General features: G+C 40.3%; 1 long non-coding RNA gene across 1 annotated transcript in view; it reads right to left on the reverse strand.

Annotated features, from left to right (window-relative positions):
- Positions 1-7,910, reverse strand: part of LOC150040143 (uncharacterized) — a 50,817-nt gene extending 42,907 nt beyond the window's left edge. Inside the window, exons 1-2 of the long non-coding RNA XR_016534061.1 lie at positions 7,800-7,910; positions 4,977-5,079 (exon numbers count right to left, since the gene is read on the reverse strand). This is a non-coding gene — a long non-coding RNA (uncharacterized LOC150040143). The remainder of the gene's footprint in view (positions 1-4,976; positions 5,080-7,799) is intronic.
- Positions 7,911-9,867: the final 1,957 nt, after the last annotated feature.

The following is a 9,867-nucleotide window of genomic DNA, read 5'->3' on the forward strand; positions in this document are numbered from 1 at the left end:
ATTCAGGAATTACTTTTAATATTACTGGCAAATATCTTTGCTTACTTAGTTTATACAGCATTCCTTTTGATATCATGTCATAATTAGACATATCTTCTCTAATTCGAATCAAAGAAGTATCTGAAATACCTTCTAACATTTTTATGTTTCTGAAAACCTTTATACTTTGTGATATTGTTAACTGTTATTATTTAGTAATAGTCTGTATGCTAGATATAATGTAAACCATTTGGATTCCTTGAAGATGAAAATAAGCAAATTTTATTTTATTTAATGATTACAATTTTGAAAGAAATCACAATTCTTATCTTCTTTCTCCATTTTGTGTTTGTCCAGCTCTTTCTTTTTTGTTGTTTTTCTTGCTACTGTAGGTCAAATTTTTCATCTGTATTGGGGAATAAACTTTTTCTTAGCAGTTTTTTTGGCCGATATAAATCTCATGGTATTTTTGAAGGTTTGCTGCCATGTTAGTTGTATTTTTTTTCCAGGTCACAATGAGGTACTGGTCAGTAAAATAAAGGGTAATTTGTTAGACTGTGTTCTAATAAAGTAAGACTTCTGAGCAAGACACCAGTGGCTGACATATGAAATGCTACCTGCTCACTATGCTGAGACCTGGAGGATCAGTTTGAAGCGAGTCCAAACAGAAAATTCTTCATTTCCAATTAACCAGCAAAATGTTGGACTGGTGGTGTGGCTCAGGTGATGGAGTTCCATCACCAGTACCAGAACAAAAACCCAAACGATGATGATGATGATGATGATGATAAAGATAAAGATAAATTATATGGCAGACAGCATCATAATGATTTCTACTCATAAGACATTCTGAGATGAGATACTTAGTATTTATGAAGTTTCAAGCATTTATTCAGTTCAGTGTCGTGATTGTATTGTTCTTGCTGTGTGGGCGGGAGTGAGTAACTTCACTTTTGAATCATAGTGAAACAATGAAGGCTTTAAAGATAGGGCATGTGAATAGTAGGTGCTATTTTGGCTCTGAAAAAAATATACCAGTGAACTCTGCTGCCATTGCAAAGGCACCTGGTGAGAAACACCTGGTGCTTTTCTTTTCTATTATTAAAGAACTTGATGTCAGAAAATAAAATGAAATAAAATGCTGCCAGTGACACATTCTGAAAAGATGGGTATCAAATCTTTGGCTTACGGAATTCATAAGGACTTTGAGATAATAGATTATATTACTTATGAGTGTTTCCTTCTTACAGTGGTATGTGTGGCTATTTATAATGATTCTGTCATAAAATATTTTATATGGACTCTCTACTATACTTCAGCAACAAATAGTAATTAATACTTTGGCTGATGTCTTTCAAAGTATTTCCCATGTGCATACATAAACATATAAATACTTTTCTAACACAACAACCCTGCTAACCAGATTACTTTTAGGACTTGTGAATATGAATGTTTTGGCGAATATTGCTTTTGCACATGTAAATAGGAAGTGTGAATTTTTTTCATATGGTTATTCTTTTGAAAAAACGTCATGCTAGTAGCCACAGAGCTCTGATAAATAGATACACTGTAATTTATTGAGTCTTGGACTACTCAGCTATTACAAATTGCACTGTGATGAACATATCTGGTTCGTCATTCATCTCTGATACCTCTTGATTCTCCCTCCACAGCACTGTGGGTATGTTCTTGGACTGTCCTGTCCACGTCAGAATATTAGCATCCCTCGCTTCTACCAAAAGATGAGAGGAACCCTGACATCTCCCTGTGCCTCCAGACAACCCAAATTTCCCCCTCCTTCCCATGTTGCTAAGGATCCCCTTGGGAATCCAAAGCTTCTCTCTGGCGGGCCATGGACCCAGAATAAATTCAGTCAAGAAAGGATTCTTACACAGTTTGCTACTGTTTTCTAACTAGCCAATTCTAAGGTACATTAGTCCTCAGTTTCTTTAGCTGTTAACTGGGAAGATGATCTACCACATGGAGTTTTGGGGAAAATTAAACACAAGACATTACAATGCCTCACACCTGGAAAGCACTCAGTTAGTATCGTACCTACCCAAATTGAGAGCATCATTTATGGTCTCAACTTATTTCTGTCCTTTTAGGCTCTCTAAAAGAGGCATGCCAGCAACAAGAGTTGTCTTCAAGTTTTTTGTTTTGAGCTGTGTGGAAGGGATATTTAGGGAGGTAGATATTTATAGTTATGCACGAGACATCATCATAGTCAGTATTTGAGTTATGTGGAACAGTATGTCAGGCAATGTGGGGAAAAATACTGCATTTTATATCTCATACAGTTTATATTTCAATTTTTATATTTGGCAGCATGTTAGTAAAGTGATGTGATGTATATAATTTGTAAATGAAAACACACTGTGCTTTCTTGCCCCAAGTTATTTCTTTGCTCATGGGTGTGAGAACAGCATTTATTTTGGAGACCACTTGCTGGGAAGATAGAAATTCTTTTTTTATTTTGGAACAGAGGAAAGGAGTTGTAAATTTCACTGCCGTTCAGAGTGCCTACAATTCATTGTGTGTTATTTCAACATCATATGCATGAAGTTCATCATTCTTGGGGTTTTCAATAACCGCAGAGTTATGATTTAAGTGTTCCCACCCCAGTCTTTCTTTGAAGATTGATTAAAATAGGAAGGAAAGTGAAATGTTTCCTATGTTGTGGATTGCCTTTCCTTCTGCTTTGAAAATGGGAAATCAAATATAATATGTTGTCCCTTTTGCAATGTCAACAACAAATATCTCGAGAAATACTGCCCTAGTTAATTAAGTCTTTTCCTGGTCCCTCTGTTCAATCCTCATTGAAATAAGGTGCCTAAGATATGTGGAGTTGCTAAACTTCAAACCTGCAACCTAATAACAGGTTTTAGGAGCTGCTGGAGGGAGTGAGCTGTGTATTTGGCAGTGTATACCATGTACATTTTCAGTATGTGTGCATTCATATTTGATTAAGAGAAGCACCACTGGGACATGAACTCAGGACCCTGAGCTCTCACTTGGCTATTTCAACTATTTCATGCTCTACCACTTGAGGCACATCTCCACTTCTGAATTTTTTCTTTTTGCTGATTAATTAGAAATTAACATTTCATGAACTTTTCTGCCTTGTCCCCAGCTTATGCTATTTATTATTTTTATTGATGATGATGATGATTTTAGAAAATACTTGGTTTGAACTTATGGCTTCATATTTGCTGAGCTTGCTTGCACATCTGGTGCTCTAGTATTTGAGCCAAACCTCCAGACCAATATCTATTTTTATTCTGATATAATCAAAGAGAGAAGAGAATCTCTCATCTCTCAGACAAACCCAAAATTTGAAGAAATAAATGAACAATAAGGTAGAAAGTTAATGAAACAGGACTGTTTCATCCATATTAATTGTCCCGCCCTTTCATGTCCAGTGTAGCTACCCTACCTACTATGTAGAAAATATTTGTGAATAATGTAATTTCTATGCCTGCAAGCAAAACAGTGCACATGCTTTTTCTTTTATTTATTTATTTAGAAGGTGCATTAATTCACATACATTGATACCCTTTCACATGTCTTGGTACCCATTACCCTCCCTCCCACACCTCCCACCCGTCTTGGTTTTCCCCCCTTCCCTATCAAATTTCAAATAACCAAATACAAAGAAATTCAATATATCAGATAATAAATTGAGATACTATAACAATATGAGATAACCAAGGGACAGCAAAGGAGATGAGAGACAACATAGTACATTAAGGACAACAATCATTCGTTATATGGCTTTTGTTTCAATGTCCTGGAGGTCCTTTCAATTAGCTTCATACTATATGGCCTTATGTATCAAGATTTTGCTCTATTGCAGATCTCTGCTAGTAGAGCCCAAGGTTTCTACTGATTATGACGAATGAGGGAAACCATTGAGCCTAAGTTCCCTTGAGTCTGGCTTACTTCACTTAATAGGATTTTTTCTAAGTCTTTCCATTTCCTAACAAATGAGGCGATGTCATTCTTTCTGACAGCAGCATAGAATTCCATTGTGTACAAATACCACAACTTGTTGATCCACTCATCGACTGAGGGACATCTAGGTTGGTTCCATATCTTTACTATGGTGAATAGTGCTGTAATGAACATTGTTATGCTAGTGGATTTTGTATGATGTATTAATTTGTCCTCCCACAAAAGGGAAATGTCCTATTCCTTTACATAATTTTCAAAATTCCCATTGAGGCAGAGTATCTTTCAAATGTGTCTTCCTTGGCCTGTTTTCCAGATGTATGACTGGGAGTGGTGTTTTTAGATGTGAACTTGAAAGAGCTCTTCCTGTCCTGCTGGTTGCTTCCCTGTTTTGATGCTGTTCTGTTGCCAAAGAAACCAGAATGGTGTCTCTAAGATGTGCCCTTGACTACTGAGTGAGGAAGAGACTGATGGTACCATCCACGTTTCTCAAGACTGAGAAACAACACTGGAAACTTCACTTGAACCACTCATCCACAAAACTCAACAGACTAAATAACAGAACACGGATCAAGCCTGTTGGCTGTTTGGCAGGCAATGTGTGATCAACAATGCCTATTCTTTCGGCTGGATTCTGTTGGATTTATCAGTTACACCTTAACTTACAATGCCATCAGGGACTGAGACTTGATTCCCCAGTACTCAGAACACACAGAGCAAAATTACTTAACACCTTGGCCTGAAGTAACAATATCTATTTCACCGAGGTCGACCAGACATCCAGTTCTGTGGGAAGGTACTGCTGTCCATCACAACTATCCTATATGCTATTTTATTATTTTTTCCTGCAGCTTTCCTCGGTGTGGGGTAGTAAAAAGCTTACAGAGAAAGATGAACCCGAGCGGCACTTTGTAGAGGCATGTAAAGAACAATGCCAATTGTTATGCATATGGATTATTAGATGTACAACACTCAGTAAGCTTTATGCATGTTGTGTTACCTAGAGAGAACATATGTGTTATTAATATGATTTTAAAACACAGTACCTTTTCCCATGAAACTCTGATGCTCTGAGTAGTTTATATTCTCTAAGCATCTTTCCTTTTCCTCTTTCATCAGATTGCACTCTTAAAATTCACTGCATGGTCTCTGTAGGTAAGAGGAAAAGACTTAGCACTGCGATGGCCTTTCTGTTAAGCTCAGACAGTCCACATTTTCTCTGATTCTGGGATACTATTATGTTTTGCAGCCTCCTACATATTTTTCTTCTTTCATAGACAATTTCAAGTTTAATATTATATGTTTAAAAAGTGAGATAATTTTAAGGTCATAAAAATTTTGGAATCCTGCAGGCTTTAAAATACATGAAAAATGATTTAAAAAACCCTCACAGAGCCATTATTTCCATCTTTTCTAAAACTCGCCTACTAGTTAGCTGCCTTGTTGTGGAATTACTGTAAGTTGTGCTTTAAAGGGATTAAGATTAACTTGATTAGAAGAAATGCTAGTTACTAAACAATTAAGACAGGAAAAAGGCCTGTATGTTTGTATGTTAGTAGGATATTAATGAAATCCATTTGGTAGAAAACAAGCCATTTTAAATATTAATTTTAATATGAACTATTCTCTGGGCAAATATTTCATAACTCCACACTATATTAATATTAGAATTTTCCTGATGATTTGTGGCATTGAGAATAATAGGCGTTGTCAAAATGTACTGAAGGTGTCTCAGAAATTTTTCTTGAGGATTCACTGAAATTAAAACAAATTACATGCCTCAGGATAATCTTTGCTGTACCTCTAGTCTGGTCCTGAAATGACTGATTTGCAGTTCTGAAAGAAAGCTCAAAAAGAATCAACTAGATAGAACTGTGATAAGGATAAGCTTTACTGATCAATTAGAAAATAACCTCAGGCACAATCGTTCCCCAAGCTAATGCACTGAAAAGCAGGCTACTAGTATTGTTTTGTGTAAGGTGTGTGTGCATTCATTTTGGAGGTGTTGAATTCACCTCTGGGCCACATGCTTGGTGGCTGGTGCTTTACCACTGAGATATTATTCCAAGCCCTTTCAATGTTGGTTATTTTTGAGGCTGGGACTAGCCTGGGGTGGACAGGTTTGGGCTACATTCCTGTTAGCTGTGCTCCCATGTGTCACTGAGGATGAAGGCAAAAGCCATGTGCGCCCAGCCAGAGATGACGGGTGCTTGCCATCAGGGCCCCTGGCTGATATGGAGTTGGGAGTACTTCTGACTGGAATGGCCTTGAATTGCTCAACCCCCTGATCTCCACTTTCCAAGAAGCTAAAATTATAAAGATGAGCTCTCAAACCTGGCTCAAAAATGAATATTTTTTCATATATTTTATTGTAATTAATAGAAGGGTTACATGATATTTTCCAGATAGATGGTGCATTAATTCCCATTCATTAATACCCTTTCACATGTCTTGGTCCCCATTTCCCTCCCCCCGCCCCCACCCCTCTAAAAGCAAATAGTTTTACTACTGACATTTCATGTTTTTAAAAACATGAGCAACAAGCAGTTGTTATAATCTTGCTTTCATGTTTCAAGTAATTCCTGTTTTATTTTATATATATACATATGTATTCTTTACTCATGCATTCTTTTAACAATCATTAATTATCTACTTTGTACTTCGTTTTATATGGAGAGCTGTGGGAAATGCAAAATATATGATATAATCATTGCCTTCTGAGAGTTTCTTTGGAATATTATAATAAAATATGAGAAGAAAATGAAAAAGGTCCAAACGTAGAAATCTCATTCTGAGCACCAAAATGAGCCGAATCGGTTTTGTTCTTTTCTGTTCTGATTTTTGACTTTTTTTTCCTTTTTCCTTTTTGAGACAAGATCTGGCTATGTAGCTTAGGCTGGCTTAGAAATAACTACATATGTACTCCAGGCTGGCCTCAAACTTAAGATCTTTCAGTTTCCATTTCCTAAGGATGGGATTATAGGCAAGTGCTACCATGCCCAACTTGAGTTTAGTCTTTAATTACTGTGCAGACACAGACACAGAGTAATTGAAGAACCACCTTAGGAAGAGCCAAGATTTCAACAGGATTAAGGCAGGAAAACAGGCTAGAGTGGGGACTAGTGGGAGTAACAGGGGCTGTGATCAGCTGAGTAGTTTATCTGGAGGGGAAGCCTCTACTCTGCTACAGCTTATCATCATGAGGCAGGACTGTAAGCCTAGAATGGTCAGTTGTTTCATTGTTTTAAGGAAATTTAAATTTTAAACTTAAGTCTTCTGACACAAACACACACACATGTGCATGTATACAGCATACATAATAGATGTATATATATATACAATAATATATATGTGTGCACATATACACAGACCCACATGTATGTTAATTAATTTAAGGGTTGGTGTTAAGGTTGGTGCTGTACCACTCAAGCCATACCCGTACTTCTGAATTCCTACTGGTTAATTAGGTTTAAGAATCTTACAGACTTTCCTGCTCAAGTTGACCTCAAACCGTGATCCTCAGATCTCAGCTTCCTGAGTAGCTAGGATTGTAAGTGTGAGATACTGGTGCCTGATATAGGTCTTCTGTTTTGTTAAATGATGGCTCAAATGTGTAGAAATACTATGCTGCTTAAACAACATGGAATGGGACTAATTTGATCTACTGGGCCATTAATTCTCAACTTCTGGCCTGTAAGTTGGAGTCTACAAAAATCTGGTAGTGGAGGCACAGCCAACTTTAGGATTCGTCCTTGTATTCTTTTTGCCTTTAGGCCTGTGTGGGCGGGGTGGAGGGGTCTGAGTTAAGTTCTATTGCTTGGCACCGCTCTGCTTTCCCTTTGTGTTTGGGGACGCGCTGTATTACTCACGCCTCTGCATCCCTCTGCGGGTGCTGCACGGTGGTGGGGAGTCTCTCACTCCCCTCGGGTCTCCGCTGTCGCCTGTGTTCCGAGTCTGGGTTCCGCTGCTTGCTGTTCTGGTTCCGCGTCTGGGTTCTGCTGCTTCCGCCGTTCGCTGGCCCGGTTGTATGTTGGTTTCTGCAGCAATCGGGCACCCAGGCTGGCCCCCTCCGCCCGCAGCCGCTTTTCCCGGCCTGCTGCCGCTTTTCCCCCCCGGCCCGCCGGCGCTTTCTGTGGCTTGGAACTGGCGGATGGAGGTGGGGGAGGGGTCCTCGCGTTCCGAATTCTTTGAGAAAGTTGGATGTGAGCTTTATCTGGATTTCTTTTCCACTTTGAGTCCTTCTCCGTTGCCTTTTGAGTTTGTTGTTGTGGATTTCTTAAGATAATTGGCTCGTGGGACTCCTTAGTTCTCTCTTTTTGTGAGAGAGAGCTACGCAGCGTCCCTATTGTCTCGGGGCCATCTTCCTTCCCTCTCCGCATGCGTGCTCTTCACTGGGCCTTGGCCCTCGTGCTCACTGAGCATGCGTGCTCTTCGCTGGGCCACGACCCTTGGTGCTCAGTGAGCATGCGTGTTTGCCAAGGCCACGCTCCCAGCTCATGGCCCACGATGGCAGCCGCGAGCAGGTGGCCCTGATGCCCTTCTCCCCACAAACACGCGAAGCTCAACACCCGCCATTGCCTCAAACGTGTCTCCCAGAGCTGAGGAGCCCGGTAAGTGACCAGGGGCCGCGTTTAGCCGCTCAAAGTAGAAAGAACCCCAGGAAGGACAAGGGTGTCCTCTTCCCCACCCCTAACACCCCTGACCCTGAGGAAGAAAGAGACCAGGTCTTTCAGGTATCTGTGCCGGGGCTTGCAGGTGAATGAACCAGGGAGTAGAGACCCCAGTTGGGGCGACACGGGGGCTGCACGGGGCCTGCATGGGGCTGGGGCCTCATGGTCTGAGAGGAACGAGGGGCCTTGACTGGGCTGGTAGGTTTTGGGAGGATCTGTGCATGCGCGAAGTTGTGCCTTGTGCAGCTCAGGCTGGAGGATCTGCACCTGCGCGAAGTTGCGCCTTGCGCGTGTCTCTCAGGCGGGAGGATCTGCGCATGCGCGAAGTTGCCCCTGGGCGCATTTCCCAGGCCTGAAGCATGCGATGCGTGAAGCCTTCCAGTGGGATTTTTCATTTTTTGGTTTTTGCCGTGAAGATTGTTGAGTCTGTGTCTTGCGGGAGTCACGGTGAGACGGCTTTTGTTTACATTTCATTAGCTGTCAGATAAGGAAGAGTTATAACCACAGCTCAGCCGCTCGGTGCCTTCCTGGCCCTTGCACTTGGGCCGGCAGGCTGAGTGTCCGTGCTCAAGACTGGTGCACAAATGTGGAGCTTCCGTTGGCTATTACTGTTTTATTTTTATGTTTCCCCACACATAAAGCTGCTGTGAACATGTGTGCACAAGTCTTTGTAGCAGTATATGCTGTTTTTTTTTCTTTCTTTCTGGAATGCATTGCGAGGCATGAATACCTTAATCATACAGTAGGTGGGTGTTTAAGGTTTGGAGAAACAGCAAACACGTTTTCTGACGTGGTTATACCGTTTTAAATTTTCATTAGCTGTTTCAGAGAGCGAGGGTTCCTTCACAACAACACTTGGTACAAAGGCTGCTTAAAAACATTGGATCTGCTGTAAAGGTGATTTTTTTCCCTCCTTGCTCTTTGGCTCATGTGCTTCTGACCAGTTTGTTAGGGCATTTGCTTTTGAAGATGCCAAGAGAGTCATGATGTAGGTAGAACAAGAATTCATTCTTTATTTTTTTAAATTTTTTATTATAATTAGTAAAAGGGTTACATGATATTTGCCAGATAGAAGGTGCATTAATTCACATACATTGATACCCTTTCACATGTCTTGGTACTCATTATCCTCCCCCCCGTCCCCCCACCCGTCTTGGTTTTCCCCCCTTCCCTATCAAATTTCAAATAACCAAGTAGAAATAAATTCAATATATCAGATAACAAAGTGAGATACTATAACAATATGAGATAACCAAGGGACAGCAAA

This window comes from Megascapheus bottae, unplaced genomic scaffold (genome assembly GCF_031878675.1).
Source record: "Megascapheus bottae isolate mThoBot1 unplaced genomic scaffold, mThoBot2.hap1 HAP1_SCAFFOLD_118, whole genome shotgun sequence".
Taxonomy (NCBI): Eukaryota; Metazoa; Chordata; class Mammalia; order Rodentia; family Geomyidae; genus Megascapheus; species Megascapheus bottae.